A 9,425-nucleotide genomic window follows, 5' to 3' on the forward strand; every position below is an offset into this window, starting at 1 on the left:
GCAGCTATATTTAATGCAGTTTCACGTGCTGGGTCACATAGCATTCCCAGGCTGAAAAGGCAGCTCTGTTGCTAGGACTTTAAAAAACAAGTTGAAGGTAGTGTACAGTCACACTACAACCAATTGCCAGTCAACTCTCACTGCAGCATCAGATGTTTTTCAGAATAACTAGAACAATTTGAAGGTTTCTCGTACATCATTCTGTTGTGGGGGGGGGGGGGAAGCAGTATCTGGAAAGCTCACATTCATTTCATTAGAAACAAACCCACAGGATTCACTTACTCACATCAGTAGGAGCTCTACCAATTTATTAAGCCTTCTTGCACAGCAAAGGATTCCCTGTTACACATCGCTCCCTCTCCTAAAAAGGAAAAAAAGTCTATTTCAGTTGATTGTTTTAAGTTCATAGTAGATACTGTAGCAGCTAGTAAGGGTTAGGGAAGCATGTTTTCTCATGAAAACATTGAGGCATGTGTTTAATTTTAAGCATGTGCTCTCCAAGCCCCACTGAACTCATGCACATGGCTAAAGAAAAACTTCAGTATAGACTGATGTATTCTTCTGAATCCAGGCCAGAAGACACTTGAACAATTCTAGTTTTCTCTGATGGGGAGGGAAGACTTTTTCATAGTGTCAGACTCTGTTTACACATGCAAGCATATCACAGATGAAGTGAGGAAAGGCTGCACAATCTGACATGCTAATTAGAAAAGAAGGTAAGAGACGTGCAGAGCATTAGGCCTGCTCTAACTCAGGCACACTTAATTTTTCTGGAATGCAGCAATGGTCACTGCCATGAAGTTCTCCATGCACGAATAATTACAACAAAGTAAACACCCTTAACGTCTACAGCTGCCTACAAGCTTCAGGAAAACTTAGTTCCATGTAGTCAGTATTTTAGATTCCTATATGGAAGCTGAATGTTTCATTTGTAGAGGGCAGGCAGGTGCGTATGCACACATTTGTGTGTGATCAAGATAGACCCATAATTTAAGATTCACATGGATGGAAACTTCAGAAGTTACACAGTCAAATCTAATTACTCTACATTTACACCAGCATAAATGACAGTTCAAAATACCTACCATTTTAGCTTGTCCTGCTTATCTGACATACTTTTGACATTCAGGGATTAAGAGACAGTAATATGCTAAAATGTGTACAAACACAAACTCATAAAATATGAGAGCAATCTACCACATATCAGCATGAATTTTTCAGAAGCAGACTTTCTCACAGGCAGCTTTGGGAGTGCTACAGAATTAACACACAAAGCATAAGCACTAGCTGCAACATCTCTTCATTTCAGTAAAGCCTTCAATACAATAACTCAAAAAAAAAACCCACACCTTTCTCTCAAACTAAGATCAGGTGGAGAATCAGCTGCAGCACCCTATGAAAAGTCATAATAAATAGTAAAAGATTGAGAAGCTAAAGCAGGATCTGCAATGTACTCTGCCTCAGCATGTTTCTTACTAGTAAGAAAGAAAGAACAAGCAATAATAGGTGACTGATCTTCATTCAGAATACCAGTAAGCAGAGAGAATAAAATATAAATACAAGACAATTAATGAATTCCTCTTTTCTTGTGTTGCTGAATCTTTTAAAGTTAAAGGCTCTTAGTACCACATAGAGCTGGGTTTGAGACAAACATGCTCTCCTTCTCCCAGTTCCTACAGTGTTACAGCCCCTTGTCTGGGCTAAGGCTGTGTTACGGTGCTCTGCATTGCCCTCCAACTTCTCCAGTACCCTGTCTGGAGCAAACTGGTATCTTGGAGGTGTAAGTCATGCTTCACAGTCCATAGCTTAAGAGTCATCTCATCTTCTAGGGAACACCATGAATCAGGTTATTTTGATTCTCTTGTTCCCATTTCACATCCCACATGCAGAAAGCCAGAAGTAACTATAAAGGAAACTGGCAGGGTTGCAGCTCGCAGGCTTCTGGGAGCCCTGGAAGCACCATACAAGCATCATAGCATCACATAAAGAGGAAAAAAAAAAAAAAACAAGGTGGACAAGCCTCGAAGCACAAGCAGTGCATCAACTGCCTAGGCCATTTCAGACTATATGATATGTGGTATTTAGTCCTAGCCCCTCTGCCCACCCCCTTCTGTTTCCTGGGCAGACACATACAGTTATGGGAAGATTAGGAATTAGTGTTGTGTCTTACTAGGAGAAAAGGTGACAAGGTACTTCTTTTGCCCCTTGTTCTCACTACTCACAGAAAGCAGTGTCAGAAGTCTTCCTTGCCCACCAGAATGGGCATTCAACTCCCAGAGCTGTGGGTAGAACTTGCACTAAACCCACAAGCCAGAATGGTTTTCTGACTCCAGCTACTTCACCTTTTTAGATATCAGGAGGTGCAAACAAGCATAGCAACACTGAAGTCAGAGAAATACTATACAAGCTGAGGATGTGGCTACACCAAGTGTCACCTCTCTCTCTCTCTCTCTCTTTTTTTTTTTTTTTTTTTAACCAATGAAAAAGATCTCCTGGACAAGGGACAAATAGGCTTTGACATACAGTAGAAGAGAGGCTAATGTCACTAACGCCTCTTGGCCAGTATTTACAGAGAGACATTCCTACTGGTGCCTGCACAGAGATAGGACAGGGAGAAGCCTCGTCTCGTTGGCACGTACACACATACAAGCAGATACTGTGTGAAATTGAAGAGCTTGTGGTCTTGTTGTTAAATGAGTTGTGAACATTTCCAAAAAGCTTAAAACTAGACAATGGCAGCACATGGCTAAAAAACGTTTAAGAGACTTTTGTCTTACCAGGCAATTATCAGATCAGGCTAAAACAGCTTACAGAAATAAAGGACACTAGCTGAGTAGAGTTTCCAAGACAGATTTTTAGTTTTTAAAATGGCATATCATACACAACAAAGCACCAAAAAACATTGACTACAGAATAAAAATAGGAAGTCGTCTGTCCAGAGCGAAACTAGTATTTACACACACATTCACAGGACAGCCTTCCAGAACTCCGTATTCTCGTTCGCTCGTATCTGTTAGGGACTCCCGACCAAGAGTGATTTTTGTTTCATGCAGTCCAAACTTGGCAGCCTGAAGTGAACACAGATGACTTCAAATTTCATTTCTTCACTCCAAACATTCTAGATGAAGCAGCCAGGACACGTATAACATGGACAAAATGCTAATTTGTGTAAGAACTACAACGCTGGTCTTGTTTCTATAGTCAAAACCATCTAAATTGAAGCTGGATGGATGCAACAAAAATACATCTGTGAACATTTTCTGCCCTTTCAAAACACTTATTTTCATATACTTCCACATCAGTATTCTGCACATAACCCACACTTGCATTTAGACAAAAGGGTACTGCTTCTGGCTTAGAGTGTCCCTCAGCAACAAATCTCTGGAGGCCAGGCAAGTCCAAAGAGAAAGTATCAGCTTATTCTTGTTCTCTTCCTTTGGTATCTGCTATCAGAAACAGAGCACTAAGCTAGAGGGACCTATGATCCGAGCCAGCACGGCTGTTTGTACAGACATTCACTCTGATATGTAGGAAGTAAGCTTTAGCATTTCATGTGAAGAAGGTTTTGCAGAGGGTAAGCCTTCCCATGCACACACCACAAATACTTAAATCAGTAAATATGAACAGCATCTGACAACAACCAGGCTGAATATACAAAAACTTTTTCTAAATCTTCAAAGAACTGAAAATCTACACATCCCTAAAATAGTCAATTTACCGTGAACACCACATATTTAAGAAAAATCACATCCTTCATATCACAGTTCCGCTAACATAAAAAAAGCTAATATATTCATTTTAAAAATTTTTGTCTGTTTTTAAAATGCATATTTATAAAGCACAGAGCCTACCTAACACCTAAAAGTGACATGAGCACCACCACTGTGCTCATAAAGCCCTCCACACATCAGCTGTTTCTGTCAGGCAAGAAGGATGATGTCCACGTAATGTATCTAAATGCCTCTATTACTACACAAGACTGTAAACTGAGGGACAATAGACAAGACAAATAAAGTCTAAGAATATGCACGTGTGCTATTGCATGAGTGATATCACACAGCAATCAGCATCATTCTTTTCTATTCTGAAACATATATGTGCTTAATATAACAGTAGGTTCTATTATTTTCAGTAAAACTTGTTTTATTAAACAGGAGAAAATGAATAAATCAGATGACAAAATTGCATGTATTCAATATAACTCAGTCAAGATTGTGCAACACTTCAATAAGCAAATATTATTTGCTACAAATACAGACAGACAGTTTCTCTGTTAGGTTTGTGATCACTTGTAGTTACTATTCATTAGGACTGAAACATACATTGCAAATGAGAAACTGGCAAAGAATGAACACATCTAAGAGATGGAAAAGGCAAAGGGTCTGAATTCACTGAATACATAACCTGTTTTTCCACTAGATGCATTTTAATTACATTTTGCAGATGTTTTCCTGAATCTTTTGCCATAGCATATGAAATTAATTTCTGAGGGGAGGGACTGCAAGAGTTTTTCTATATTTACAAGCTAAAGAGTATTTGCTGTCTAAGCATAGTAAAACACTTTCTGCTATTAAAAGGAAGCCCTTCCCAGAGATAGTACACACCAATTTCCAGATATGAACACCTCAGAAGCAACAACATTCCTCTGGTGTGGGTATGTACATCTACACAAAGCAATCTTGTGTCCTAAACAAATTCAGAGTCTCAATGCAGGATGGATTTCCATTCTTGTTTCACCAAATTGTAAACAAAAAGCTAAAAATGGCCACTTTTCACTGCCATTTTAAAAGTCTAAAGTATTTATCCAATGTTTAGAAAAGCTACAATCCAGCAACAAATGTATTGAGAAAAAAAAAACAAACTTCTTTTTCCATTACCTATTTCAAGCAATGCTTTGACTTATTGTGAGGGACATGGCCAAATGAGATGAATGTGCAGATCCTCCTTGAGGTGCAGGCAGGAGAGACAGTCCAGTAGATTTTGCAGGGTATTTTAGTTTAAGGAGTTCAAAGAATACTTTCTTCTTCAAAGTCAAATTTCACCACCACTGGCCGGGTCAAGTTCCACTTCTTACTTCGGTTCCTATCCTCAATGAACTCCTGGTAAGGATCTTTCTTTGAAATAGCTTTCTTCGAGCGTACATAACCAAAAAAGACAGTTAACGCCAGGAAAGAGTAAAACAACATGACAAAGAGGATGAAGAAATAGGCGTTGTCATATGGTTTGTATTGTGGCTCTTTTTGTTCTGTAGCATTTTTCCTTGTGTCCAGGTTCCTTTCCAGAAGTTGCAGAACACATTGTGAGATGAGAGAAGCTAAAGCTGTTTGGTTCATGTTGGGAAACTAAAAAGCATGTCAGAAAACACTGAGGGGAGCGAGCATCTTGGGGGCCCAAGCAACCCTTTGCTGAAGTGGGAATCTATTCACTAGCTTTAACAGGAGTTGGATCTGGCCTGTGATCATTGCCTCTTTTGGTAAGGAATGCCGTTAAGCACTTTTGGGTCTCAGTCATTTGATAATGAGGCATTTGGCTGATAAGCCTGCCTTGCCTGTGAAGTTAAATCTATTAATAATAAAAATAATGGAACAAACACTTGCAACATACATCTGCTGGGCCATTTTAAATGTGGAATTCCCTCTCTTCCCCCCACTGCATTTGGGGAAGAGATCTGCTCAGGTCACCAAAGTGATTTTAAAAGCACCAGTGGGACTTAAGGGTTTGGAGGATAACAAAACAAAACAAAGGAAGACAGAAAAACTCAGCTCAAGAAGGTGCTTAAGTCTGTCTCTTATTTGAAGCATATAAACAATCTCACACATTTTCAGACAAGCATCCCTAAGTACCCTTCTTAAATGTTTTCTTTCGGCATCTAAGCAGGCAGACTATGCAACAAGATGGCCCAGTTTATGACACCTTTCCACACAGTTCCTAGAGAAAAGCCATCAAAATAAACAGACAGCCTATGGAATAAACCAGCATTTAGAATTAAAAAAAATAAAAGGAAAAAAGAGTTGCTGAATCAAAGCCCAGCATTGAATCTAAATGCTGAGGTGGCTCAAAGTGTGTGAGGTCAAGTGATGCGACATTTCAATCAGCTTCTGTCTTTAAATTAAACATAAAATATTAACTCTCAACACAAATATGAAAGCCTCAAAGCTTAACTGGGAAGTTCAGTGTTTTAATGTGTCTATGCAACTACTAGGTCTAATAGTCTGTAACTACAGGCCACCATAAATACAGACTGTACTGGAAATATGCACAAGAAAAATATCCAAACAGAAGAGAAAACTGCCTATAAAGGTGTGCTGGAAAATTAAACCCTTGACTGTCACAGACAAGAGGACTACATCGAATACTTCTGGACAAGGAGCAAGGGGGTTAAGTCTTCTTCAGTGTGGTTTGTCACAGGTCATGTCTACTTGCATGATAATAGCAGAGCTGTGCTCTGTGGATTCCTGCTTCCTATTGTGTTTTACAGGCTAGGTCACTCTAAAGTAAATTGTTGTTTTACAAAGCAGTGAAACCTTATCTTGCTACAGAAAAAAAAAAAAAAGAAAGAAAGAAAAAAAAAGAGAAAGAAAAAAAAGTCCTTACTGCCACAAACGACAATGCCAGCTGTTTCTTTCTGTGATCTGAATTCTGGGGAGTAAGCACCATGACTTTGAAGTGAAGAGCACATCACCCGACTAGCAGTTTGCCAACTCTGTACTGTTTCTTTAGGCCTGACCCCCTGAACTGATTGTATGATGACTAATTCACATGCTAAGATTGCAGTATATCGGTATCACTAAACAGCCTGCATTTGTCATTAAGGGTTTCTTGTAAAAAGAAAGATGAAAGTGAAGTCTGTAATTTTATATGAGCAGCAGACTATGCTATAAGTACATTTAGAATACGCAACTTCTGGGAGAAATGTTTAACTCCACATTTTAACTATTTGTTTTAAAAACAGCCTTTAAAAAGAGGGGGAGAAGGAGGAAACAAAAGCAAAAAAAAAGAAAAAATCCTCATAAAGAGCAATGCCAAATCCTGTTCTTGGTTAGGACTAAGCTATAGGAAAGATCTTATTCACCTATTCTTGTGGATAGAGAAGGACAGATCAGTGGACCTATTCCTATTCGNAGGGAAGCCTTATCATCAGTTTAACTAGGAATAAGATACATTCATTAAACCATAAAATCTTCTGAGGAACTATGCCCAGTTTATATCTGTGTAACTGAAAAGCGATTTTTGTTTATGTTTTGCAACTTTTCCAGAAAGTATTTTTTAAAAAAAAAGAGAGGGAGGGAGAAAAAAAAAAACAAAACACACACACCCCAGTTTACAGAGAATCTGCTTCAATAAAAGGCACATGCAGTTCTTCATAAATCAAATTGGACACATGATAATCCCTGTGAATTTCTTGCCTGCCAGAGAAAAGCATGTTGGCCAGGTTTCTGGGAATTTTTGGTTTGGTCTTTTGTGCAGGGCAGGGAGAAGGGAATGAGGTGACAGTGACTAACACACAACAGAGTAGAGAAACAAGTGACAAAAAGGAATAGCACACCAATAGATTTGCAGTGAGTAGCTTTGGGTTCATCATGAGCAAGTAGTGTAGTGCCACACTTCACCACGCCTCTTAACACAGAGCTGTAGCACCCTGCTTCTTGAGATACACAGTGCCTATTACTTGCAGCTTGGGATGAAATGACTCTCACAGGTGCCTAAGCAGTCACTTCTACTTCTCAGCAGAACCACAGAGAAATGGCATGAAAACTTGCACTTGCTCTGCCCATCTTCCAGATACCCAGATCCACAGCGGCCCAGCCAGAAGCTGCATTGCTCTGTTAACACTGGGCCATGTTTGGCAATACACAGGTTTCATGCCAGGAGCAGTTCACCAACTCCATATCCAGGTACAACAAATTCTGCTCTACACTTTCTTTTTCCAGCATACCATAAGATACCCACACCTGCCCCACAGGAGGAGCAACTCTAGATCAGAACAAGCCACTAGTACATATGCTACTATATTTCATCAGTTTCTGTGGGACTACTCACGGAGTAAAACACCATGCAACATAAGAAAGGATGACACACAGAGAGAAATTTGTAACCTTAATGCTGCCCACCTGAGGAAGAGTTTAAAGGCACTAGATACATATGCACAAGAAAACTACAAAGCAAGGAATGCACATACCATTGGACAGTGCCTCCAGGTCTGCTCCTGGGTAGGACAGTGCTGCCACCACCACCATACTTCCTGACCAACCATAGGGAGCACATACTTCATCCCCAGCTTCTTCAGAGGTACTGGGAGGAGAATAGAGAGCAGCTCAGTGCCAAATTGCTAAGCCCAGCTGGGCTGCCCTGCTTTGCCCTTCCTGAAATGCTCCTGCCTGCACACACCTGCACTGAGTCAGATGATGAGACCCAACCACAAATCAAGGAGAGATGCTCATTCACTCCTCTGCTCCTTTAACACAGCCCAGTTTCACTGTCACTCAGGTGTCTCTGTGGACTGCTTTTACACATAGTTGAACAGATTAATGTTCTGCTAGGCTACACAAACACTGCTTTAAAGTTGGCTTTGCTCTCTTTTTTTTTCCCCTCCCTTCCCTGCCCCCTAAACAGCTAGAAGTACATAATAGTGCTTTGAACCGGATCCTAGAGAGCTATTTCCATAAAGTGGTCCAATTCATTTTAGAGATGTAAGTACATGAAATTCTTGAAATGATGAGGGGGGTAGGGGGGACAATGAGTGAAGATTAAAAAGAAAGTAAAAGATTAAAAGGAAAAGACCATAAGAAAAACTCAAAGGGGGGGTAAAAAGATCAAAAAGAGGATTAACCATGTTACTTGTTGTTTTTCAGAAATTAAAGAAGTATGGAGGATAAGGAATTTGTTTCCTTTTGGCCCTAGAAAAATGCCAATTATGGTAGCTAAATTACCAGGATCACATATCAGTATGCTTTGGAAATGTGAGAAATGGATGGGAAATATAAACACAGGGCAATAGCTTACAGTTATGTTATGAATTAAGCCACAAAAATATCAAGATTTAGTCACTGAATAAGCTGCCAAGGTTAATCTTTGCTGATGAACTTGAGCAAAATCAGAATAGAAGTAACAGAATTGTCATTTCACAGATCAAGATTCCCTTATTCACTCATCTTTGGTATCTCCTGGCCCTCAAGCACCTAAAAATTTCTGCCAAAATCTAATGAGCGTGCCTGGGTACACAGGGACTTAAGATGGAGCTCCTTATCTACTGCGCACATGTGTTTATTTCAGAAGTTTTTTTTAAAAAAAAAAAACTTTGAGGATAACAAATGAAATACTTTGAGTTTCTTTTTTGCAAGAGAGCTTGTGATATTACCCTAACTAGCACCGTTTTTACTTTCACTTAAAGTTTCAGGATGTAATGGCAGAAATAACTGGGGGGG

At 39.6% G+C, this 9,425-nt stretch overlaps 1 long non-coding RNA gene across 1 annotated transcript; it reads right to left on the reverse strand.

Moving 5' to 3' along the window:
* Positions 1–284: 284 nt before the first annotated feature.
* Positions 285–5,406, reverse strand: LOC146599389 (uncharacterized). The gene is made up of 3 exons (XR_014895013.1): positions 4,878–5,406; positions 1,350–1,393; positions 285–361 (listed from the first exon to the last, which is right to left on the reverse strand). It is a non-coding gene; the product is annotated as an uncharacterized LOC146599389 (long non-coding RNA).
* Between the last annotated feature and the right edge of the window lie 4,019 nt (positions 5,407–9,425).

The sequence above is a fragment of the Rhea americana genome, unplaced genomic scaffold, assembly GCF_003343005.1.
Source record: "Rhea americana isolate MKP2758 unplaced genomic scaffold, rheAme1 scaffold_14, whole genome shotgun sequence".
Lineage (NCBI taxonomy): Eukaryota > Metazoa > Chordata > Aves > Rheiformes > Rheidae > Rhea > Rhea americana.